Source organism: Jaculus jaculus, chromosome 2 (genome assembly GCF_020740685.1).
Source record: "Jaculus jaculus isolate mJacJac1 chromosome 2, mJacJac1.mat.Y.cur, whole genome shotgun sequence".
Lineage (NCBI taxonomy): Eukaryota > Metazoa > Chordata > Mammalia > Rodentia > Dipodidae > Jaculus > Jaculus jaculus.
The window spans coordinates 34,383,352-34,409,367 of record NC_059103.1 but is presented as its reverse complement, the minus strand read 5'-3'; the positions used below and the strand labels follow the sequence as shown (position 1 = coordinate 34,409,367).

The 26,016-nt window shown below is 39.7% G+C and overlaps 1 protein-coding gene across 1 annotated transcript in view; it reads right to left on the bottom strand.

The window, feature by feature from the left end:
* The window catches only part of LOC101610564 (zinc finger protein 709-like), a 77,360-nt gene that overhangs the window by 33,822 nt on the left and 17,522 nt on the right, over positions 1 to 26,016 (bottom strand). The window lies entirely within an intron of this gene.

The window sequence follows — 26,016 nt, the reverse complement described above, 5'->3', positions numbered from 1 at the left end:
GCTCAACAATGACCAGGTTTGGCTTTATTCTTAAGCTGTGTTTACTCAGTCTCAGTCAAGGTTTTACTTAAGTAATGGTCTCATTTCTTGTATCTTAAGTTCATTGCTTATAGATACATTGATGTTTAAGACATGTTCCCTGCTCTAGAAAAATGTTCTTAAATGCTGCTGTTCTGCTTCCATTTAGTGGGTAATTGGTACCCACACCGGTATCTAAACTAACCAAAGATGTTACCAAATACAAATGGCAAAACTTTATGCTGTCTTACTTGACATGTTCTGACTATACTTATAACTGCTACACATTTAAAGAATAAGATGTGCCTATCTTCTAAAAAGCTGTTTCATGTACTTCTCTTGCCTTGTTTACACAGTTCAAACAATTCTCTATAATAAGGTGATAAATTTATCTATAATGTCATACTTCACATGACAATAAAAAAGTTAAAGGTAGCCAGGTGTGGTGGTGCATGCCTTTATTCCCAGCACTCGGGAGGCAGAGGTAGGAAGATCGCTGTGAGTTCGAGGCCACCCCAAGACTACATAGTGAATTCCAGGTCAGCCTGGGCTAGAGTGAGACCCTACCTTGAAAACCAAAATAATAATAATAATAAGTTAAAGGCCTCTGACCCAAAGTCATTAATAAACTTTTATGCTAACTATGCCCCATGCTACTCACGGTCTATGGTACTGACACTGTAGTTATTGTACTGTTTCAAGTATAATAGTATAAAAGTATAAAGTTTGTATTACAGCTTCTGGTCATTACTAAAGTTATCTTGTGTTTCTTCTTAACTTCCTAACACAGGTAAAAATATATCTCTACTAAGTAGCTTCTGGCCAGTACGAAAATTAACTTGTGTTTCTTCTTAAATCTACTAATTAACCTTTTTTTTTCAGGCTTTGGAAAAGATTCCCCTGGATTCACACTGATGTTAAAATAGACTGATTTTCCACTCCGTCTCTGATGCCAGTTCTGTAAGCCTTAGTTTCCCTTATCAATATCAAAGTTAACAAGATCAATATATTTTAACTAGTTTTGTTTATTTACTTAAACTCTATCTGAATGTGACATAAAAATCAAAACTAACTCTTTATTTTGTTACACAGGACGCCTGCCTACAACAATAGGTTTCTTACATGTTTTCCTATTGGGTAAGACTTTTATTTATTTGCTGTAAACTTATTCTAATAAATAAAACTGAGTCTAATTATACAAAATATATTTCATTGTATTATATAACCAGAATAATTCTATAAAACACAGTTTCATTATGCTTATAAAATAAACAACTGATAATAACAAATTACCAAGACTAATCAAAGTTCTAGCCTTTTAGCCTAACATACTTTCATTAGTTCTCCTAAAGATAAGACTTTTTGATCTTTGGACCACATAAGTAAAGACCATGAACCTTCTATATTAAAGACTTAACACAAAATGAAATCATTAAACCCAAATTTCAGAATTAATTTCTTAATCTCTATCATATCTAAATTTAAAATACTTAAGATATTTCAAATATTGCTTCAATATTAATCTCTTATACTTCCCACCTTACCTAAACCAAATCTTTGTAGTTCCACAAATTCTAGTTAACCTCCAATCCAAGTTAACAATTCCTTCTTCCTTACCCAACCCCTATATTATTATTTTTCTACCTTAAATATAATGTTCATGTCACCTGTAAATGTCATGTCACATGCAAGAAAATTCATATATACATAATGCCTAACAGATTTGATATGATCTAGGTGTTGTTTTCCTAATGGCTCTGATAACTATCCCTCTCCTGAAGCGCTGCCTCCTTGCCCGTTCATAAGATGCACATGTGATAAAAAGCCTCCTATGTATTCAAACTACCAGGTGAAGTTTGGCAACACCTGTGTGACTAAGACTTCAACAATGGACTATAATGACTGTGGAGAAGTAAATGCTACCAATCTAGAGCCAATAATATTTTGGGCCGTATTAGTCTTTTTAATGGCCAGTAATATTATTTCTCTGCATGTGACCTGTCATCTCTCTGTGACCAGCTAAGATAACTACTGCTATAAGTTAAGAAATCTCAGAGCTCTACTACCTGCAAGGTAAAACTATCCTGTCTCTGACATGTACTTTATTCCCCTGATTATAGTAATAATCACCCTCTTTTTTGGTCCTTACATACTCAGATGTCTCACTGAATGCCTTCACCTCACAGTGAAATACTGAATTCTTCATGAGCACTGAATATTAGCCCCTGGGCATACAACATCCACAGGACTGCATGGGACACCCCTGAAAGATCTATTGTCCCTCCCAGGAGGAAGTAGTATGAGGATCTGACATCATCCCCACTCCTTCCTGCACAGCCCACCCTTTTGATGCCCCACTCACTCCCCAGTTTTCCCAATCTTCTTTATCCTTCCAGAGTCCAGACTGAAGGGTAAATGACTGTCCCTAAGACTAGAAGGCCTCAGAGAAACATCAGAGTCAGCCATTCTCATACTAGCATTCCCAGACTAGCTTGACAACTCCTATGATTGATGAACTTCCCTTAACTCAGAAGGCCTTGCAGGAACAGAAACCATCTGGGGCATCCTCCCTTAGACAATTCTTGCGAGGAAAAAAAAAAAAAAAAAAAAAAGCCTATTCTGAGTAAAAACACAAATACCTACAAGTCCCTTATCTACTTCCCTTGGACATATACCTAGTCCATTCTGTTTTTCTTAGGATCCTCTTTATAAGCTTGCACCTCTCAGCCTAGCTCAGTGCTTCAGCCTGCATCCTAAGGGAAGGCTGTGGCCTCTCGTGCTTCAATAAAGTCACTGTCTATGGAGATCAGGTCTGACGTTTTCCTTTGTTTCTCTCTCTCTCTCCCCTACCCCGCCCCCCCCAGGTAGGATCTCACTGTAGCCCAGGCTGATCTGGAACTTACTACACAATCTCAGGGTGGCCTTGAACTCACAGTGATCCTCCTACCTCTGCCTGCTCAGTGCTGGGATTAAAGGTATGCACCACCACACCTGGCTTCCTTTGCTTTTTGCTTTCACTTTCCTTACAGTGCATGCATCTGGAGTTAATTTGCAGTGGCTAAAGGCCCTGGTATACCTGTTCTCTCTCTATCTACTTCTTTCTCTCTCTCTAAATAAAAATAAAATATAAAAAGGCAGACCATAAAATATCAAGAAACAAGTTTATAAACTTCTACCCAATTATGAACTTTTTTCTACTTGTGTCTGGCCACTGAGTGGCCACCATTACGCATTGCTTTTTTCTGTGAAGTCTCTCCTTGATGTCATGTTGTTCCAAGTTGCCACCTAGCATGATTTTCAGGGATTTGGAGCACACCCACCATGTGGCAAGAATTCTGTCACAAAACATTCCATCAGTATAAACCCAGCAGAGTAAGCCCAGGAGGGATCTGCATTTCCCACACAGCTAGCAACGGTCACTAGCATTTAAAACTCAGTCAACATTCCACAGAACAAACAAAAAAATGTATTCCAACAAACTCAAAGTTCTACACACAGCATTTATATTTTGTTATTGGTTCTACAAAGAGGCAGAAAGAAAAACAAAAAGTTTTAATATGCTTCCCACAGAAATTACCCAAATCTACATTTTAAGGTGCCCACGCAGAAAAAAAGTGGCAGAAAAGAAAGAATGAAGGAAGAATGTCAGGAGGAAGTCAGGAAGCAGGATATTCTTAACATCTGAGTCCCAGCCCATGCACCTATAATACAGGAATTGGGGCACCTCTGTCAATGCTGCAAGATATGCCAATGTACCAACATCATATGAGAACTTGGGATGTGTGGTGCCTTGAATGTAAATGGTCCCGTAGCTGCAGGTATTTTTTAATATTTTTATTTGTTTGTAAGCAAAGAGACAGAGACAGAAAGAATGGGTGCATTGGAGCCTCTTCTTACTGCAAAACGAACTCAATATATGTATCGCTTTGTGCAATTGGATTTATGTAGGGTTAGCAGGTTTTGCAAGTGCCTTTAACCACTGAGCCACTGCGCCAGTCCAGCTACTGAGAGTTCAGGTCACAGTCAACATGTTGAGATTCTGACTCTCCATTTCTGTTGACTGTAATATCATGTGCTGTTTAAAACTGGTGACCTGTTGGACTATGAGAGGCTGGTCATGCACTGGTCTCAGACCCACAAGCAGTTTAGGGCATTATTAGAAGTTGCAGACTTCTATCAGAGGTGGTGGCTCACTCCTTTAATCCCAGCAACACAGAGACAGAAGGATTAGGAGTTCAAGGCCACATAGCCTTCCAGCAATGCAATAGAACCTCTTTTAATTCATGTGGATACCAAATTAACTTTGGGGACACTTCTCATGATGTCATGAAGCTTAGAGATCAGGACGTTATTCTGCTTGAGTTCTTTGCGACTTATTTTTCAAGTTAGGACCTCACCCTATCCCAGCTGGAGGTAAACTTTGGTAACTCCCTCGTCCTGGACAGGGAGCCAGGGCGGCACTGGGAGGCCGTGGAAGGATCAGAAGGACAGAGAACTACTAGAAGTGGTGACACATGATGTTGCTCCCAACCCGGATGACCCTGAGGACGTCCCTGCCCTGGCCTGACAGCAATTCCCTGTGGCAAAGCAGCACTCCAAAGAGACTTTCTTGCTGTGAGAAGAGTCAGACTCTTTAAGAACAATCCACACCACGTTGCTTTCCCATGTCGTGTCCTGTCCTGTGACTCTGCTGTACTCTGACTCTGGGGGATGTGGGATGGGTGGGTTTCACTGAGGACATGAAAGCAAGTTCCCCAGGAAGCATTCCCTGAGGTGAACAGTGACTTCAAGGAATTTCAGTGACGTTCAGGGATGTTTAAAATGTGCACACATAGATCAGATTGAACCCTCCAGAAGTATAGAGAGGAAAGAAATCTGTAAAATACATTTTATTGAGACTAAGTGGCATAAGTAAGTCCTTACAGAAAATGTGTAGAACTATTAATTTAAAGCAGCACTCAGCCTGGTTTTCCAATGACTGTTCACTGGTAAATCTAAACTCTTCTGAGAAACCTCCTGAGTTCTGGAGATAGCCACTGTACACTTTGTGATCACCACACTGAAGTTCAGAGTAGAAGCCTTGATTTTTAATGGTGATTTAAACTACCTCGTGGTGTCTGTGTGTACGTGCACACACTCCCGTAGGGTACATGTGTGGGTCAAACATTAAAGCATTTAGGACAGACATTAAGATTTAAGAAAATGGGCTGGAGAGATGGCTTAGCGGTTAAGCGCTTGCCTGTGAAGCCTAAGGACCCCAGTTCGAGGCTCAATTCCCCAGGACCCACCTTAGTCAGATGCACAAGGGGCGCATGCATCTGGAGTTCATTTACAGAGGCTGGAAGCTCTGGCATGCCCATACTCTCTCTCTCTCTCTCTCTCTCTCTCTCTCTCTCTCTCTCTCTCTCTCTGTCGCTCTCAAATAAATTTAAAAAAAAAAAAGATTTAGAAAAAAAGATTTAAGGAATCATGTTATTTAATTAGCTAATCAAAGAACCAGTTTCTTGGTAAAAGAAAAGTGTATCATTCCTCCCTCAAAACTAGTATCAGAATTTAGCACTGTACTCTCCTAGACTTGTAACCTTCTTGCATTTATCCCATATTAGGGGCAGGCTTCTCACGTGGGCCTCACCTCACCCCTCTTATTGCCTCTGACGGAGGTTTGGAGTCAAGGACCACCTCAGAGGTTCAGTTACTAACTTGGAACCCTGCCCTAAACAACTGAGACCCAGAGCCAAGCTGCCCACCCACTGAGCCGGGAAGATTAAGAGTGCATGGGAGTGGCTAGCAGAGACAGCTGCAGGCAGGCAGGATGTGCTCCCCCTCCCATTTTACTGGAGAAATTGTGAGTGATGGTAGCTTATGATTTTCCCACTTGTTACACTGAGACAACATTAAAGTAATATCCAGGTGCAAGTCAAGGTCGGTATTCCCTGTGAATTTTGTGAATAGTATACTGAGTCCTTTTGATTGTGCCTAAGCCACTGTGAAGAAAAGTCACGGTTTTGTTGAATAATCAAAGTTGTACCCTAGACTTGTTACCATCAGAGATGTTTGCTTTCAGCACCTGCCTGTTCTAGTCTCGTTTATCAAATGAACGTGAGTACTCAAAAAAAAAAAAAAAAAAAGTTCCCTCAGTAAATTCAGGAGTTTATTAAAACTTCTTGGATTTCCAGCCACCTGCATGGAGGAGGTGTCACTGGGTAGATCTTAAAGTCCAGCCCTAAAATGTAGTGGTGGATTTGAAATTCCAGTCTAAAGATATGCAAAGTGCTGAGTTCCGCCTTGGAGTTCCTGAAGTGTGCTTATGTGTGGTGTGGGTTTTGGATTTTTGGCTTGGGGCTTCTCTCTCTCTGCTTGGACCTATGAGAGGGAGCCAACTTCTGCCATTGTAGAACTTCCCCTGCATCTGTAAGCTTCAAACACTATCCCTTCCTGGGCTGGAGAGATGGCTTAGCAGTTAAGGCATTAGAAGCCAAAGGACCCTGATTGGATTGCCCAGGACCCACTTAAGCCAGATGCACAAGGTGGCGTATGTGTCTGGAGTTCATTTACAGTGGCCAAAGACCCTATGCACCCATTCTCTCTATATATCTGCTTCTCTCTCTCTTTCTGAAATAATATAAATTCTAAAAATTAAAAATACAAATAGGGCTGGAGAGATGGCTCAGTGGTTAAGGTGATGCCTACAAAGACTCAGGTTTGAATGCCCAGGACCCACGTAAGCCACACAAGGTGGCACAAGCATCTGGGGTTCGTCTGTAGTGACTAGAGGCCCTGGTGTGCCCATTCTCTTTCCCTCCCTCTTTAATAAATAAAAAATAAATCTTTTTAAATATTTTAAATACAAATAAATAAATATCCCTTCTTCCATAACTGTGTCTGGTTTGGAAGTTCATCTCATCAACTTGAAACTATCTACTACAGGCCATTAACATGGTTTTCCTGTTAATTACAATCTTGATGTGCCATATTCTTTCTCTCTGTCTCTCTCACTCTCTCTAGTGTTCAACAACTAGGCATAGCATCCAAAACTAATGAGAACATTGGGGCAATATTTTAGTACCTGCTCTCACAAGTCAAGCCGGCGTGGGAGATGACGGGGCATTGCTACAGTGTTCTATGACTCGTAAGTCACTTATTTTCTTTAACAGAGATTATGGAGGCCTATAGTTTGGATTCCAATCAATAATGCAGTCTGTAAATGTAGTCAGAACAGTATGGATGGTCCTCAATGCTTCCAAGACATGACATATAGTCAACATGGTCCTCATTCATCCCAAATGGTGAAATTGCTTAGTTTTAGAGCTCCTCAGAGACCCTAAAGTTTCTCCTCAAAGAGCTGCAACTGATGTTAAATTATATATATACAGAAACAGCCAGGTGTGGTGGTGTACACCTTTAATCCCAGCACTCAGAGGCAGTAAGAGGAGGATTGCCATGAGTTCAAGGCCAACCTGAGATTACATAGTGAATTCCAGGTAAGCCTGAGCTACAGTGAGACCCGACCTGGAAAAAAAAAAATTATACACGCACACACACACACACACACACACACAGAGAGAGAGAGAGAGAGAGAGAGAGAGAGAGAGAGAGAGAGAGAGAGAGAAGAGAGAATTAAATTTTGGTTACCTATCAACCTGGTCATAAGCATGCAGCAAGAAACATTTAGCCAGAAAAAAAAAAAAAATTCCTTAGAAGTGACAGGAATGCTCAGTACTGTAATATCTCTATCACACCTTCCAAGGCTCAGTGTCTATTGAGGAAGAGGTGGCAGAAAGGAAGGGTAGGACTCCTTACAGCATGCTCCCACCAGACACAAAATGACCTGGATATCCATGACCTCACAGTGCCTGACACTACCTACACAAGACCATCATAAGAGGAGGAAAAGATCATGACATCAAAATAAAAAAGAGACTGATTGATAAAAAGCCAGGCGTGGTGGCGCATGCCTTTAATCCCAGCACTTGGGAGGCAGAGGTAGGAGGATTGCCATGAGTTCGAGGCCACCCTGAGACTCCATAGTGAATTCCAGGTCAGCCTGAGCTACAGTGAGACCCTATCTCAAAAAATCAAAAAAAAAAAAAAAGAGACTGATTGAAATGGGGAGAGGATATAATGGAGAATAGAGTTTCAAAGGGGAAAGTGGGGGGAGGGAGGATATTACCATGGGATATTTTTTACAATCGTGGAAGTTGTTAATAAAAATTTGAAAAACAAATGAAAAAGAAAAGGTTTTCGAGGGCTGGAGAAATGGCTTAGTGGTTAAGCACTTGCCTGTGAAGCCTAAGGACCCTGGTTCGAGGTTCAATTCCCCAGGACCCAAGTAAGCCAGATGCACAAGGGGGCACATGTATCTGGAGTTCATTTGTAGTGGCTGGAGGCCCTGGCAACCATTCTCTCTCTCTCTCTCTCTCTCTCTGTTTGCCTCTTTCTCTCTCTGTCTGTCACTCTCAAATAAATTTAAAAAAAAATTTTCAACAGCATGGCCCAGAGAATTTCTTTGTTTGGATCTAAATGTCAAATTATAAGGGTAGCAATTGTGTAAAAAGGGGTGACTTTATTTTTTTTTTAATATATTTTTGTTTATTTACAAGAAGAAAGAGAAAGAGTGGGTTGCTAGGGCCACTTACCAACACAAACAAAATCCAGACCCATGTATCACCTTGTGCATCTGCCTTTATGTAAGAACTGGGGAATCAAACTGAGTCCATCAGGTTTTTCAAGCAAGCATCTTTAACCATTGACCCATCCCTCCAGCCCCTAAAATGTTTTTATTTTATACTCTTATTATTTATTTGCAAAGAGAAAGAGACAAGCCTTATTTAGATGTGCTTACAACAACCCAGAGTAACATCTGTGCCATTATCAAGGTTACATATTCTTCATAATTCTGCTGATGTCGCATGTATTTTACAAAATCTACAAGAACAGGCACTGACCATGCCAAACACTATCATGCCATTTGTTGAACAGCTTTAGAAATGGATTTCTGGACTGCAGAGAATGCTTAGTGATTAGGGCCTGCAAAGCATAATGACCTGGGCAACCAGGGTTCATTTCTCCAGTACCCATGTAAAGCCAGATGCACAAAGTGGTGCAAGCACCTGGAGTTCATCTGTAGTAGCTAGAGACCCTGGTACACTCATTCTCTCTCTCCCTCGCGCCCCCCCCCCAACACATAAAAATAAAAATAAGCAGGGAGTGGTAGTACACACCTTTAAAAAAAAAGAAATGGATTTCTAAATCTTTATAGTGAAATGAATTATACCTGCCTTTCAGGTATTAGTAATTCTTTTAACTTTAAAACGTTATGTGACCAACTCTTGTTTTAATTTTATCTTCTCCTGATTATAGTCAGCTTACACTCACAGGCCCTATAACAATCTAACTACATCCAGGTTAGCTCAGTGGCTTCAAAGGCCTGAAAGTCTACAAGAATGAGAATGTGAAAGAACCTCAATGCCCCCTTCCTCCTAATATCTGGTTTTTATTCTTTCTACCCAACATTTTCTTTCAATACTGTTTCCAGCACTCTACCAATGTACTTTTGGGATCCCTTAGCTAAAACTCACTGGAGAAGTACCCTACTAACCACACCTGGTGACCCCACTCAGCTCAAAGAAGTCAGATTGGTCATCACCCAAATCCCCATGGGCAGTTACTGTTACTTCTTGAGAGAGACTTTGAGGCAGTTTGGGCATAACAGGGTTAGAGCTTGATTTTGCAGACTACACTGTTCTGGAGATCAGAGACAGCTTATCTCTGTCTCTTTCGGCCAAAGGGAATTCACTAGAATTGTTTTTCCATAAATTGAATCTGAGTCCCTCACTAGGCAGAATTTCCTCTTTCCCAGAATTCAGATTCCTGGAAGGATTAACCCTGATCCTGGCATCATAGCTGGTGAGCTAAGTCTCCAAAACTTGGCAGGAGGGCTGGTTAGCTCTTTCCCAAACTATGAATGACCCATATTTTCAACTTTATGACCACAAGCTCTTTATATTCTCTCTTCTTTTTACTCTTAATCTAACAAAATCTTACTAAACTTAAAAGAGGACCAGCCTGAAAATCGTACTCTGACCCTAACATAAATGCTGTGCCACATACCCTCAAACACATACACAGGAATAAATAACAATTAAAAATTATATTTTATATTGTATATATGTAAGTACAATGATTGAGATGGGGAGGTAATATGATGGAGAATGGAATTTCAAAGGGGAAAGTGTGGGGGGTGGGGGAGGGAGGGAATTACCATGGGATGCTGTTTATAATTATGGAAGTCTTCAATAAAAAAAATTTTTAAAAATTATATTTTAGAAAGTAGCAAAGAGCCAGAGGTGGTGGCACATACCTTAAATCCCACCACTTGGGAGGCAGAGATATGCAGATCACTGTGAGTTCAAGGATAGACTGGGACTAAAGAATAAATACCAGATCAGCCTGGACTAGAGTGAGACCTTACCTCAAAAAACATTTTTTTAAGTGGCATAAGAGACTGAGGGCTACCTTAAGACCTTTTATGAATCCATACTGTTTTTGTTAGCTATGATTAATGTAAACAACAAAACACAGTGGGCTGGGAAGATGTCTCTGTAGTTAAAGGTACTTCCTTGCAAAGCAAGCTGGTCAGAGTTCAATTCCCCACCACCCATTAGTGAGGAAAAATAGAGAAGGTCATTTTATACTGACTAAAGGAACACTCCAACAGGAGGACATCATAATCCTAAACATATATGCACCTAACATGGGGGCTCCCAGTTTCATCAAGAAAACACTACTAGACTTAAGGTCACAGATAACATCAAACACAATTGTAGTGGGAGACTTCAGTACCCCACTCCCATCAATTGATAGGTCATACCAGCAGAAAATAAACAGAGAGATATCTGAATTAAATGATGTTATGGAGACTTCTAGTTAAGATGGTGGCATAGAAACCATGCCAAAGCAACCTAGGGGAGAAAAAGCCAAACAAAACCCAGCAAAATACAATCTTCTACTAAAAAGTGAGGTATATAAGAAATTACCAACTGCAGTAGAGAAGAACAAGACAAAGAAAAATCAGTAGACAAGAAGAAATAATAAAGATTAAGGCAGAAATTAATGAAACATAAACCAAAGAAAAAATAATCCCAAGAATCAATGAAACAGAGTTGGTTCTTTGAAAGGATAAAAAAGATTGATAAACCCTTAGCAAATTTGTCCAGAAGAGAGAACAGACAAAAATTAATAAAATTAGAGATGAAAAATGCACCATCACAACAGATACCAAAGAAATTCAGACAAGTATAAGGACATACTTTAAGATTATATATGTCTCTCAGTTTGAAAATCTGAAAGAAATGAATGATTTCCTTGATTCATATGGCCTACCAAAATTAAATCAAGATGAGAAAGACCATTTAAATAGACCTATAACAAGCACAAATATCCAAGCAGTTATAAAAAGTCTCCCAACTAAAGAAAGCCCAGGCTCAGATGGATTTACTGGTGAATTTTACCAGACCTTCATGGAAGAACTAACAACAATGCTTCTCAAACTTTTCCATAAAACAGGAAAGGAAGGAATTCTACCGAACTCCTTCTATGAAGCCAGCATCACCCTCATACCAAAACCAGATAAAGATTTTAAAAAAAAAAAAAAAAAGAAAGAAAACTACAGACCAATCTCCCTCATGAACATAGATGCAAAGATTCAGAACAAAATATTGGAAAACATAATAAAAGAATGTATCAAAAAGATTATTCAAGCTGGGCGTGGTGGTACACGCCTTTAATCCCAGCACTCGGGAGGCAGAGGTGGGAGGATCACTGTGAGTTCAAGGCCACCCTGGAGCTAGAGTGAGTTCCAAGTCAGCCTGGACCGGAGTGAGACCCTACCTGAAAAACCAAAAAAAAAAAAAAAAAAAAAAGATTATTCATCCTGAACAAGTTGGCTTTATCCCAGGGATGCAGGGGTAGTTCAATAAATGCAAATCAATAAATGTAATATATCATATAAATGGTCTGAAGGACAAAAATCACATGAACATCTCAATAGATGCAGAAAAGACATTCAACAAAACCCAACAGCCTATCATGGTAAATGTATTACAGAAACTGGGAATAGAAGGAACATACCTCAATATAATGAAAACTATTTATGACAAACCTACAGCCAACATAAGACCAAATAGAGAAAAACCTGAAACTTTTCCATTAAATTCAGGGAAAAAAACAAGGGTTTCCACTGTCCCCACTTTTATTTAATGGACTACTGGAACTCTTAGCTATAGCAATAAGGCAAAAGACACTCACAAAAGGCATACAAATTGGAAAGGAAGAGATCAAATTATCACTATTTGCAGATGACATGATTCTATACATAAAAGACCATAAAAATTCTACCAGCAAACTGTTAGCACTGATAAACAGTTTTACCAATGTAGCAGGATACAAAATAAATACACAGAAATCAGTAGCTTTTCTAAGAGCAAACATGCAGGGGATAAAATCAGGTAATCTCTCCCATTCACAATTGCCTCAAAATAAATAAAGTACCTTGAAATAAAATTAACCAGGAAAGTGAAGGATCTCTACAATGAGAACTTTAACACTCAAGCAAGAAATTACATAAGACACAAGGAAATGGAAAGGCATCCCATGTTCTTGGATTGGAAGAATCAATATTGTGAAAATGTCAATCTTACCAAAACCAATCTACACATTTAATGCAATCCCCATTAAAATTCCAATGGCATTCTTCACAGGAATAGAAGAAAAAGAATCCTAAAATTCATTAGAAGCACAAAAAACCTCAAATAGGCAAAATGATTTTGAACAACAAATATAAGGCTGGTGGTATCACCATACCCAATTTTAAGGTATATTACAAAGCCATAGTAACAAAAACAGCATGTTATTGGCCAAAGACAGACATGTAGATCAATGGAACAGAATACAGGACCCAAATGTTAATCAACAAAGCTATAGCCATCTGATTTTTGACAAAAATGCCAAAAATATTCACTAGAGAAAAGACAGCCTCTTCAACAAGTGGTGCTGGGAAAACTGGATATCTATATGTAGAAAGATGAAAATAGAACCTTGTCTTTCTCCATGCACAAGAATCAAATCCAAGTGGATCAGGGACCTTATTAGCAGACCTGAAACTCTGAAACTGCTAGAGGAAAAGGTAGGGGAAACCCTTCAATGTATTGGCATAGGCAAAGACTTTCTGAATATAACCCTAATTGCTCAGGAAATAAAACTACTAATCAACCCCTGGTATCTCATGAAATTACAAAGCTTTTTTTTTTAATTTTTTTTTTTGTTTATTTATTTGACAGTGACAGACAGAGAGAGGAAGAAGCAGATATATATAGAGAGAGAGAAGGAGAGGGAGAGGGAGAGGGAGAGGGAGAGGGAGAGGGAGAGGGAGAGGGAGAGGGAGAGGGAGAGGGAGAGGGAGAGGGAGAGGGAAAGAGGGGGGTAGGGAGGGAGGGAGGATGGGTACCAGAGCATCCAGCCTCTGCAAATGAACTCCAGATGCGTGCACCCCCTTGTGCATCTGGCTAACGTGAGCCTCGAACCAGGATCCTTAGGCTTCACAGGCAAGCGCTTAACCGCTAAGCCATCACTCCAGCCCAAATTACAAAGCTTTTGTACAGCAAAGAACACTGTGAATATAGCAAAGAGACAACCTACAGAAGGGGAGAAAATCTTTGCCAGCTAAACACCTGACAGAGGATTAATATCCATCATATACACAGAACTCAAAAAACTAAGTAATAAGAAATCAAACAACCCAATCAAAAAATGGGCTATGGAACTAAATAGAGAGTTTTCACCGGAAGAAATACAGATGGCATATAAACATCTAAAAAAGTGTGGGGAGGTAATATGATGGAGAATGGAATTTCAAAGGGGAAATCCCAGCACTTGGGAGGCAGAGGTAGGTGGATTGCCACAAGTTCAAGACCACCCTGACAGTACATAGTGAATTCCAGGTCAGCTTGGGCTACAGTGTGACCCTACTTAAAAAAAAAAAAAAAAAAAAAAAAAAAGCCTATTTCTTTTAAACCCCAACATACCTTAAATAAAACCCAGAATTAGTGATTTCCACTAAATAAACTTAATAATTCATCATTTATCCTTTGTGAGTCCATCTTTATTAATTCTTTAGTAAAGGTAACCAAAATTGGAGTTTCATTAAATTCTGGGGACCACTCCTGAACTCCAAAATACTGTATCATTTTCAGTCTCATAGTTTATTTGTAGCAGTAAAAGACCCTGTCTCTAAGACAGAGCACAGGTACCTCAAACCTGCCCTCTGACATTTACATGTATGCTACAGAATGGTCATACATGCAAACGCATGCGCGCACGCACACACACACACACACACATACACACACAGAGTAAATTAATGATGTTTTAAGCAAAACATGGGAGTTGGGAAGATGGCTCAGTAGATAGAGCATATGCCATGTAAACATGAGCAGCGGAATCCCCAGCAAGATGCTGTAGCACTAGTACCTGTAATCCCAGTGTGTGCCAGGTGCAGAATTTGGTGGTTTGAATGTAAATATGTGTTCCCCATAGACTTAGGTATTTTGGGGGACTGAGTTTTTCAAGGTTAAGAGTCTCATTTTAGCCCAGACTGACCTGGAACTCAACTCTATAATTCCAGACTGGCCTTGAACTCAGCAATCCTCCTACGTCTAACTCCCTAGTGCTAGGATTAAAGACATGCACCATCAAGCCCAGCTAGTTTATATATATATTCTTTATTTATATATTTATTTATATTCATATATATTTATATATGTGCAAGCACAGGAAGAGGTAGAGAGAGAGAGAATAAGCACATCAGGGCCTCTAGCCATTGCAAACAAACTCCAGATGCATGCAACACTTTGTGCATCTGACTTTACATGGGTACTGGGCAATCAAACCTGGGTCATTAGATTTTGCAGGCAAGTACCTTAACATCTAAGCCATTTCTCTAGCCTGCAGCTAGGTATTTTGATTAAGCTTTCTACTCAGTCTTCAGCAGGCTGAGCCCTGCTGGAAGAGGTATGTCACTGGGGAACAATCCTAAGTCTACCGTAGTAGGTGTGTTTAGAGCCAGGGTGACTGACCTTTGGCTGTTTTTGCTAACTGGGATTGGTTCTTTCTCTTTTGTTATGGATGTTCATGTATGCTAAAGTGAGCAAGTTTGTTTCTCCATAATCAAGCTTCCCTTGGAATCTGTAAACCTGAAAAAATCATTTCCTCCCATAATGTATTTCTAGTTAGGTGTTTATCTCAGTTAAAAGGTAACTGCAACACCCATGTGAAGCCAGATGCATAAAGTGGTGCATACATCTGGAATTTGCAGTGGCATGCAAAGGAAGGACTCCTTACAACACTCTCTCCCAGACACAAAATGGCCTGGATATCCATGACCTTGCAGTGCCTGAGACTACCTAAATGAGACCATCATAGTAAGAGGGAAAAAATGATGATAACAAAATAAAAGAGAAACTGATAGAGAGGGGGAAGGGGTATGATGGAGAGTGGAGCTGGAAAGGGAAAAGTGGGGGAGGGAATTACCATGGCATGTTGTCTACAATTATGGAAGTTGTCACTAAAAAACAATAAGAAATTAGAGAGGACTTCCGACCAAGATAGCAACTGCCTAGCTGTGCGGCACATCCCCAGGAAAGAAAGGCAAGGCATTAAGGGTTCACTGGGTCTTTTATGGGAGAGCAATCTCTAATAGATCACCAGTGGGAGGGTGCAGAGGGGAAAAATAGGGAATTGCTAATTCCCTTGCTCGCGAGTAGCCCATCAGTCCCCTAATCGCCCCAAACAGCCGCCATAGCCACAGCCCCAGCTTCAGGATACCCCTGCACTTACTGTAGGAAAGGGGACCCAGGCCAACATAGTTCCACTTGCCTCACTGCGCAGGGGTGATAGCCCTGCTACTCCCACCCACGCGTGACCTTGGGTAGGCTCCGCCCACTGGCCAAACTGAGCTCAGACTCCTTTGGTTCATTTGCCCACCACGCTCATGCCGCTGATCCCACTTGTGCAACTTAGCCTGCTCTGTCCATTTGCCACCTTACTGCTCCAGCCGCCACCCATTTATGCACAAGCCCAAGCCCATTCCACCTGCCCATGCGAGCTCAGGCTCACTCTGCCTGTCCACATGCACAAGCTCAGGTGCAAGCCCCTCCCTGTCTGCTGCGCAGGCTGACTGCCAGTGTATTGTTGCAGGCGAGCTCAGACTGCTTCTGGGTCCCAGCGTTCCACCACGTGCAAGTTTAGGCTGCTTCGGTGCATGGTGCTTCAGCTTCCCTCCAAGCACTAGCACAGGCAGGTTTGACGCATCACCACGTGACAGCTCAGGCAACTTTGGTGCCCCTGCTATGCAGGAGCACAGGCTGCTTTGGCATTGTGCCAAGTGAGAGCTCAGACTGCTTGGTATCCAGCTTAGGCTGCTTCAGCTTCCCACTGTGCTTGAGCTCAGGCTGATCCACCCACCTACTTGTTAGGTTAAGATCACTCAGCCCATCTGCTTGCCTGCTGGCTAGCCCAGGCCAGCTCCCCTAAGAGGCACCACTCACCCCACCCATTGAGACCACAGTCCTACTCTCACTGCCTATACACAGTGATGGGCAGACCACAGCGCAAAAGAAATAACATGAAAAATCAAATGCAAGAAAATCCGGTTAAATCACCCAGTCCTAAAATGAACAGCTCTAATCAAAACATAGAAGAGACATTAGGATCAGAACACCAAAATGAAACTATGAGCAATGCAACCCTGACCAAGCTACTGGTAGAACTTAGAAAAGCAACAAAGGACCGATAATCATGTGGATGCTGCCATCACTAGACTAGACCTAAGAAGATGGAAGGAATTAAAGACAGTTAAGAGATACAAAGGAAAGTGAGAAAAAAAAAAAAGAGGACCTCAAAAATCAGCTGACGATGCTAAATGAAGACATAAAGAAATGCAAGGATGAATTCCAAGAAGCAGCTCGACAAACGGATGGAAACTTTAGAAAATGCAAACCGAATTGAACAAGTCCAAAACTCTCTAGAAGCTCCCAAGAATAAAGTCAGCCATGTGGAGGATAAAAATTTAGATCTGGAAGGCAAGATGGAAGAAACAGTTCAAGAGTTCAAAAATTTCAATAAGTTCAAAAATTTCTTTGAACAGAACATGAGAGAATTGTGGGATACCCTGAAACGTCTTAATATCAGGATCACTGGAATACCAGAAGGAGAAAAAATTCAGACCAAATTCATGGAGAACTTACTTAACAAATTAATTGAAGAAAACTTTCTCACTCTCTTAAAGAAAGGACCATCAAGATACAAGAAGCTAACAACACCAAACAGATTGGACCAAAGGAGAAACTCTCCAAGACAAGACTAATCAAGGGAACAATCCATCACGAGGATTTTACAATCATAAATTTGTATGCACCAAACACAGGGGCACCACAGTTCATAAAGCAAAACCTACTTGTCAATAAAACAGAAATAACCACCCAACACCATCATAGTTGGGGACTTCAATACACCATTATCAGTAATAGAGAGATCATCCAAACAGAAACTCAACAAGGAAGTAAGAGAGATCAACAAAACCATAGATAACTTAGACCTAAATGACATCTACAGAATATTCCATCCCAAATCCACAGACTACACATTCTTCTCAGCAGCCCATGGAACATTCTCTAAAATAGACAATACACTGGGTCACAAAGACTGCCTCCATATATTAAGGAAGATTGACATAATTCCCTGCATGATATCAGATCACAATGCTCTATTTCCAGAAATTAACAACAAGACACACCAAGAATCCCATCAGCACTTGGAAACTGAACATCACACTTTTAAACAATAATGGATAGTAGACGAAATAAAAAATGAAATTTCAAAATTTCTAGAAATGAATGTTGACAAGAACACATCATATGAAAACTTATGTGACATAATGAAGGTGTTCCTCAGGGGAAAATTCATAGCACTAAATGACTCCATAACAAAGACAGAGAGATCTCAAATCAATAACTGAACCATCCACCTAAAGGCACTGAAAAACAAGAAAAATCCAACCCAAAAAGCTACAGAAGGGAAGAAATAATTTAGATCAGAGCAGAAATTAATGAATTGAAAACTAAGAAAACAATTAAGACAACTGACCAAACAAAGAACTGGTTCTTTGAAAAAACAAGATTGACAAATCTCTGGCCAATTTGATCAAGCAAAAAAAAAAAAAGAGAGAGATGCTTCAAATTAACAACATTCAAAATGAAAAAAGAAGATCAAAAAAAAAAAAGGAAGAAAAAAATAAAAGGCCGGGCATGGTGGCATACGCCTTTAATCCCAGCACTCAGGGACAGAGGTAGGAGGATCACCATGAGTTCAAAGCCACCCTGAGACTACATAGTGAATTCTAGACTTCCTGAACAAAACCCCAGTAGCTCATGATCTTAAACAGTCACTCAACCAATGGGATCACATGAAGCTGAAGTTTCTTTACAGACATACAATAAGCAAGGCCAATAGATTACCCACAGAATGGGAGAAAATATTTGCTAATTATCCAATGGACAGAGGCCTAATCTCTAGACTCTACAAAGAACTCAAAAACCTAAACAATAAAAAGTCAAACAACCCACTCACAAAGTGGGGCAAAGAGCTGGGTAGGCAGTTCACAGAGGAAAAAATACAAAAGGAAAACACACACTTAAGAAAATGTTCATCATACCTAATCATCATGGAAATGCAAATTAAAACAACTATGAGATTCCACCTTACCCCAGTAAGGATAACAAACATCAAAAAATCAAATGAAAATAAATGCTGGCAAGGATGTGGAGAATTAGGAACTCTCATCCACTGTTGGTGGGAATGTAAGATGGTATAACCACTTTCAAAAACAATATGGAGCCTGGCGTGGTGGCGCACGCCTTTAATCCCAGCACTTGGGAGGCAGAGGTAGGAGGATCGCTGTGAGTTCGAGGCCACCCTGAGACTCTATAGTGAATTCCAGGTCAGCCTGGGCTACAGTAAGACCCTACCTCGAAAAACCAAAAAAAAAAAAAAAAAATGGAGGCTCCTTGAAAAGCTGGCTATAGAGTTACTAACAGAACCAGTTATTCCCTTACTGCACACGTACCCTAAAACCTTTAAACCTCAGTACAGAGAGATTTGCTCAACCATGTTTATAGCAACTCAATTCATAATAGCTAAGAGCTGGAATCAACCCAGATGTCCATCACTAGAAGAATGGATAACTAAGATGTGGTATATCTACACAGTGGAATTCTACACAGCAGTAAGAAAAAAAAAAATGACACAATGAAATTTGAGGAAAAATGGTTGAACACGGAACAGATCATTCTTAGTGGATTTACCCAGTCATAGAAAAATAATCGTCACATAGTCTCACTCATCTACAGCACCTAACCTGAATCTACCCAAGATGCCGACATACCCAGCAAGCATCTCGAGGACTAGACAAGAGGGTGGTGGGAAGGGACAGGAGGGTAAAGGAGGGGGGGGGAGACATAAATCTGGACCCAAATGGCAATGGTACCATAAAATTCCACATCCTAAAAGGCAGATCAAATGGTTGAACCTTCACCAGGCTAGGAGAGACTCTGTCCCCAGACAGTCAGCATGTCTACTGCCAGAAGGTGCTACATGGGTGACTGGGGGAAAATGACCAATATCTGTCCAAGCAACTCATGGTCTAACCTACTTAGTAGCAAATAGCCTGTTGTGATGCCATGGTGGGAAACCAACTGCTCTTGATTTGGCTAACTGATACCCTCAGTGAAACGGGACCCATAGGTGGAGGTGAGAAACAAGTCAGAACCATATCCAAACATGAGCCCACTCTCCATTATCAAGTAACCACCAATCGTGGGCTACAAGAGGGCCTATACCTATTAAATTCTCTATTAAAAAAAATAATAAGAGTTATCCCATTTGTCTGGTGATAACTTTACTCTCCATTGGAGAATCTGCTTCTCTTTTTCAGATAGACGTAGATCCTAAGGAGAGAACCACCCCATCATACCTCAAAAGGGCCCCAGCTGAAACCAAGAATAATTGGTGAAACAAGCAAGGGTGCTGTTTTCTTGGTGAACCAGGTGCCAGCACAAAGGTGAAGGAGATCAACACAGAGAACAATCAACTCCTACCAAATCAGATATCCAGAGACCCAGAGGGCCCCAACACCTCATCACTGAAGCAGACCAAAAATGAACCCAACATGGCTCAGGGAAATTTTGCTGAAGAGGGAGCGGAAAGAATGTCAGAGCCACGTGTTGGGTTGTGATACGCAGAGACATTTCTCCTATCCATAACTGCAAGCTAACTCCACAATGCATGACCCATATACCTCAACAAGGAGGGGACAGGGAGAATGGTAAGACATGGATGAGCCTAACAATGGTACCAACTTGACTGTATTTACTGAGTACAAAACTAATTAATAAAATAAATAAATTAATTAAAAATTTAAAAATTGTAAGTGCTGGCATGACCATCCTCCCCCTTTCTTTGTCTTCCCTCTTTCCAGCTATCAAATAAGAATATTTTTTTTTAATTTTTTTTTTTGGTTTATTTTTATTTACTTATTTGAGAGCGACAGACAGAGAAAGAGGCAGAGAGAGAGAGAGAGAGAGAATGGGCGCGCCAGGGCCTCCAGCCACTGCAGACGAATTCCAGATGCGTGCGCACCCTTGTGCATCTGGCTAACATGGGACCTGGGGAACCGAGCCTCGAACCGGGGTCCTTAGGCTTCACAGGCAAGCGCTTAACCGCTAAGCCATCTCTCCAGCCCTCAAATAAGAATATTTTAAGGACTGGGGAAAAGACTAAGTAGCACTTATTTGCAAAGCTTGGGCCCTGGGTTGATACATAAAGGACAAGTGAGACAGAGAGAGAGAGAAACATGTTTAAAAGGCAGGATCATTCTGTTTATTGCCTCCAAGAAACCTACCTCTCCATAAAAGACAGACACTATCTTAGGGTGAAAGGATTCCAAAACAGTATTCTAAGCAAATGGGCACAGGATAAAAGCAGGTATTGCTGTCCCAATATCTGACAGGATAGACTTCAAACCAACATTAGTAAGAAAAGATAAACAAGGTCACTTTATTTTGATGAAAAGAAAAATTCAGCAGGAAGACATTACAATTCTAAACATATATGCACCTAACATGGATGCTCCCAATTTCATCAAATAAATACTATTATCACTAAGGTCACAGATCACATCAAGCACAATTGTAGTGGGTGACTTCAAGACCCCACTCTCAACTATGGGCAGGTTATCCCAGCAAAAAATAAACAGAGACACATATCGAATAAATGATGTCACAAAACAAATGGACCTAACAGATATTTTCAGAACATTTTATCCAAGTGCTACAAAATACACATTTTCCTCAGCAGCACATGGAAACATTTCCTAAAACAGACAATATATCAGGAGACAATGCAAATTTTAACAAATACAGAAAAATTGAAATAATTCCCTGTAGTCTATCTGGTCACAATGGGATTAAACTACAAATCAACAAGAAAAACTACAGAACATATACAAAATCATGGAGACCAAACAGTACAGTACTGAATGATGAATGGGTCATTGAAGAAATCAAAAAAATCAAAGAAATAAAATGATAATGAGAACACAACATGCCAAAACTTTTGGGACACAATAAAGGCAGTCCTAAGAGGAAAATTTATACCATTAAGTGTCTATATTAAGAAAATAGAATTTAAAAATGACTGGAGAAATGGCTTAGCGATTAAACACTTGCCTATGAAACCTAAGGACCCCAGTTCGAGGCTCAATTCCCCAGGACCCACATTAGCCAGATGCACAAGGAGGCGCATGCATCTGGAGTTCGTTTGCAGGGGCTGAAGGCCCTGGCGCACCCATTCTCTCCCTCTCTCCCTCCCTCCCTCACTCTCTCTCTGCCTCTTTTTCTCTGCCACTCTCAAATAAATAAATAAATAATAATTAAGAAAATAGAAAGGTCACAAGTAAATACTTTAATGCTTCACCTTAAGGCCTTAGAAGAAGAAAAAGGCAAACCAAAAATCAGTAGACAGGAAGAAATAAAGATTAAGACAGAAATTAATGAAACAGGAAAAAAAAAACCAATACAAAGAATCAACTAAACAAAGAGTTTGTTCTTTGAAAGGGTAAACAAGATTGATAAACTCTTAGCAAATTTGACCAAAAGAAAGAGTGAAGAGACACAAATTAATAAAATTGGACATGAAAAATTCATTGTTACAACAGACACCAAAGAAATTCAGAAAATCATTAGGACATACATTAAGAATATATACTCTTCTAAGTTACAAAATCTGAAATAAATGGATACTTTCCTAGATTTATATGACCTACCAAAATTAAAGAAAGATGGGATAAACCATTTAAATAGAACTATAATGAGTACAGATATCCAGGTAGCTATAAAAAAAAGTCTTCCAACTGAAAAAAGTCCAGACCATGATGGATTCACTGATGAATTTTACCAAACCTTCATGGCAGAAATAACACCAATGCTTCTCAAACTTTTCCAAAAAATAGAAAAGGAACGTATACTACAAAACTCCTTCTATGAAGCCATTATCACCCTGATATCCAAAATGGACAAAGATAGAACAAAAAAAGAAAATTAAAGGCCAATCTCCCTCATGAAAATCGATGCAAAAATTCTCAACAAAATATTGGCAGACAAAATACAAGAATATATCAAAAAGATCATTCACCCCAACCAAGTAGGCTTTACCCCAAAGATGCAAGGATGGTTCAACATATGCAAATCAATAAATTTAATACATTATATAAATGGACTGAAGGATAAAAATCACATGATCATCTCAATAGATGCAGAAAAGGTATTTGACAAAATCCAACATCCCTTCATGGTAAAAGTCCTACAGAAACTGGAAATAGAAGGAATATATCTCAACATAATAAAGGTTATATGTGACAAACCTACAAGCAACATAATACTAAATGGGGAAAAATTTGAAGCTTTTCTACTAAGTTCAGGAACAATACAAAGGTGTCCAACAGCTAAGGCAAGAGACATTCATAAAAGGGATACAAACTGAAAAGGAAGATATCAAATATCCTTATTTGCAGATGATATGATTCTATACATAAAGGACCCTAAAGACTCTACCAGCAAACTGAGAGAGCTGATAAGCACTTTTATCAATGTAGCAGAATACAAAATAAACACACAGAAATCAGTAGCTTTCCTAATATACTAACAACAAACTTGTGGAGGGTGCAATCAGGGAACATTCCCATTCACAACTGTATCAAAATAATAATATTAAAGTACCTTGGAATAACCGAACCAGGGAAGTGGGGAACAATCTCTACAATGAAAACTTTAAATTGCAGAAGACACTAGAAAATAGAAAGACATCCCATATTCTTGGATTAGAAGAATCAATTTTGTGCAAATGCCAATATTACCAAAAGCAATCTATACACATTTAAAATTCCAATGGCATTCTTCACAGAATCAGAAAATACAAACCTAAAATACATTTTGATGCACAAAAAAACTTCAAATAGCCAAAACAATTTTGAGCAACAAAAATAAGATTGGCAGTATACCCGATTTTCAGCTATATTACAAAGCCAGAGTAACAAAAACAGCATGGCACTGGCACAAAGACAGACATGTAGATCAATGGAACAGAATAGAGGACCCAGATGTTGATTCAGGCAGCCACAGCCATCTGAGTTTTGACAAAAATGCTAAAAATTCTCAATGGAGAAGACAGCCTCTTCAACAAGTGGTGCTGGGGAAACTGGATATTTTTTTTTCTTATAAAAGTATTTTTTTAATAAATCGATGTATTTCAATGTTGTAACATGATAGCCGAATGCTAAATCAAGGTAGCAAAAGTGAAGATTCCTGGTATTTTTATATAAACACTATGAATGACAGTACACTTGCATTCAACTTCACAAGGAATGATCTTCAGGTCCATGGAGATGAGTTGACAGCTGTACCGCCTGTCGACAGGGGAGAGGTGCGTGTGTGGACTGAGCGGACAGCAGAAAGGGGAGCCATCGAGCTGTGCCCTTAAACCACACTGATGAAGGACGACAAGATGGTCAACTGCTGAAAACAACTCAGATGCTTTAAACTTAAGTCATTTAAAGAAAACAGCATGTATCGAAACTTCATGGAATCTTACAGAACGGAGCCACAAGACGTACATTACAGCCCTGAAGCAGTAACATGTTTCTACCCGTTATGTGATAGAAGCAGCCATGGAAACACAGTCCTGCAGCTGTCTGTGGTGTTGAATCTCCTCATACACACGGTGCTATCAATGGACTAAAACCGGAATTCCCTGCTCTGTGCAAATGCTGGTGATGGGTAACATATCTATTGCTGTGGGCCAGAGCAATAGCTGGCTGCAGTTCAGGCATCAAGTGGAGGTGCTCTAAGACCACTGCCTTCTACTACACCACAAGACACTTTCCAAAGCTGATGCCCCCTGCTGAGGATTAACCTCCCCAGCCCCCCAAGGATATCTAAAGAAACAGTGGAAACCAGACATCTCTCACCGTATAACTCTATCAACCAACTGGGAAGAATGTGGTTCATTTCGGTTACTCAAAAAAATTATATGTATATATGTATCTGATTCTATTAATCACAGAGTTTTGAGCTGGAATTTTCTTAAAAGAGTTCAAGTTGAGAACAAGATTCTTTACCCTCAAGGGCAAGAAAAGCAGGTCAAATGCTAGTTAGTAAAAGCCATTCTGAATCTGAACTGTAGAAAAGGACCTCCCTTGAATGAGATTTTCAAAACTCTTTTCCTCAGCCTCAAGTATGATTAGAGTATAAGGAATCTCATGTCCAGAATCTGCTGCTAGATAATTGGCCTTAGACCACTACTTATTTTTATTAAGACCCTTTAGACTATTTTAAAACTCCAAATGTTTCAGAAAGAAATAAATAGAATCAAACTTTTCACGTGTTGAATGACTGAAGTTTGGATAATCACAGGTAGAATGTTTCTGGCTGTTTACCCAAAACAGCGAAGGGCCATGCCCTTGGGCTTCAAGGGGCCAGCCGGCTCATGACATGTGTATTTCGGCGGATAGAAAACACTGCTCTGTATTACCACAAGCACTTTCCACTAAGGTAGGTTTGGGGCTAGGAATCTTCTGTGAACAACTTACTGCTGGGGCCTTAATGTTTTGTCCTGAGCCTCACTTCTATCAACTCTCTTAAAACAAAACCCCACAGAGCAGAGAAATTTATGACCGCTTTCCTCTCTGGAAACAGAACAGTCAAAACAGCATAAAGTGGCTTCATTTGCCTTAGGCCAATGCTTATAACCCAAGGTTTGTTTTCCCTATGAACAGGGTGTGCTTATGTTGATAAAAATCAATCAAAATCAGCTTATGGAAAAGTTAAAAATGTAGTTTACTGAAAGATATGTATCTTTACATAGAGAAATAGTAAATAACCCAATCTAAAAGTTTAAATAAATGTAAATGACTTTAAAATTATATATATATATATATATATATATATATATATATATATATATATATATAATCTGAAGTCACTGCCTTGGATCATTTATATACTATATTTAATATGACCTAGGACATTCATTCTTAAGGCAGAACATTGATTGTGACATGTAATGACTTGTTTCTTACATCCAACAGTCAATCTGGGGGTAGATGCTAGCAGATATCTTCCTTGATAATGAGGATTTATCTGTGGTAATGTTCATTCTTAGAGTATGTTAGTAAGAGACATACATTTGAAAGAATTTAAAGAGATGGAATTTTAAGACACACAAAAATATGATTTTCCAAAAAGAGGTCAATGAGAATAGACTTTCTATTATGAGGTGAAACTATTCTCATTATAAACTAATAAATTCCAACAAACTTTCTGAAATGGTACATAA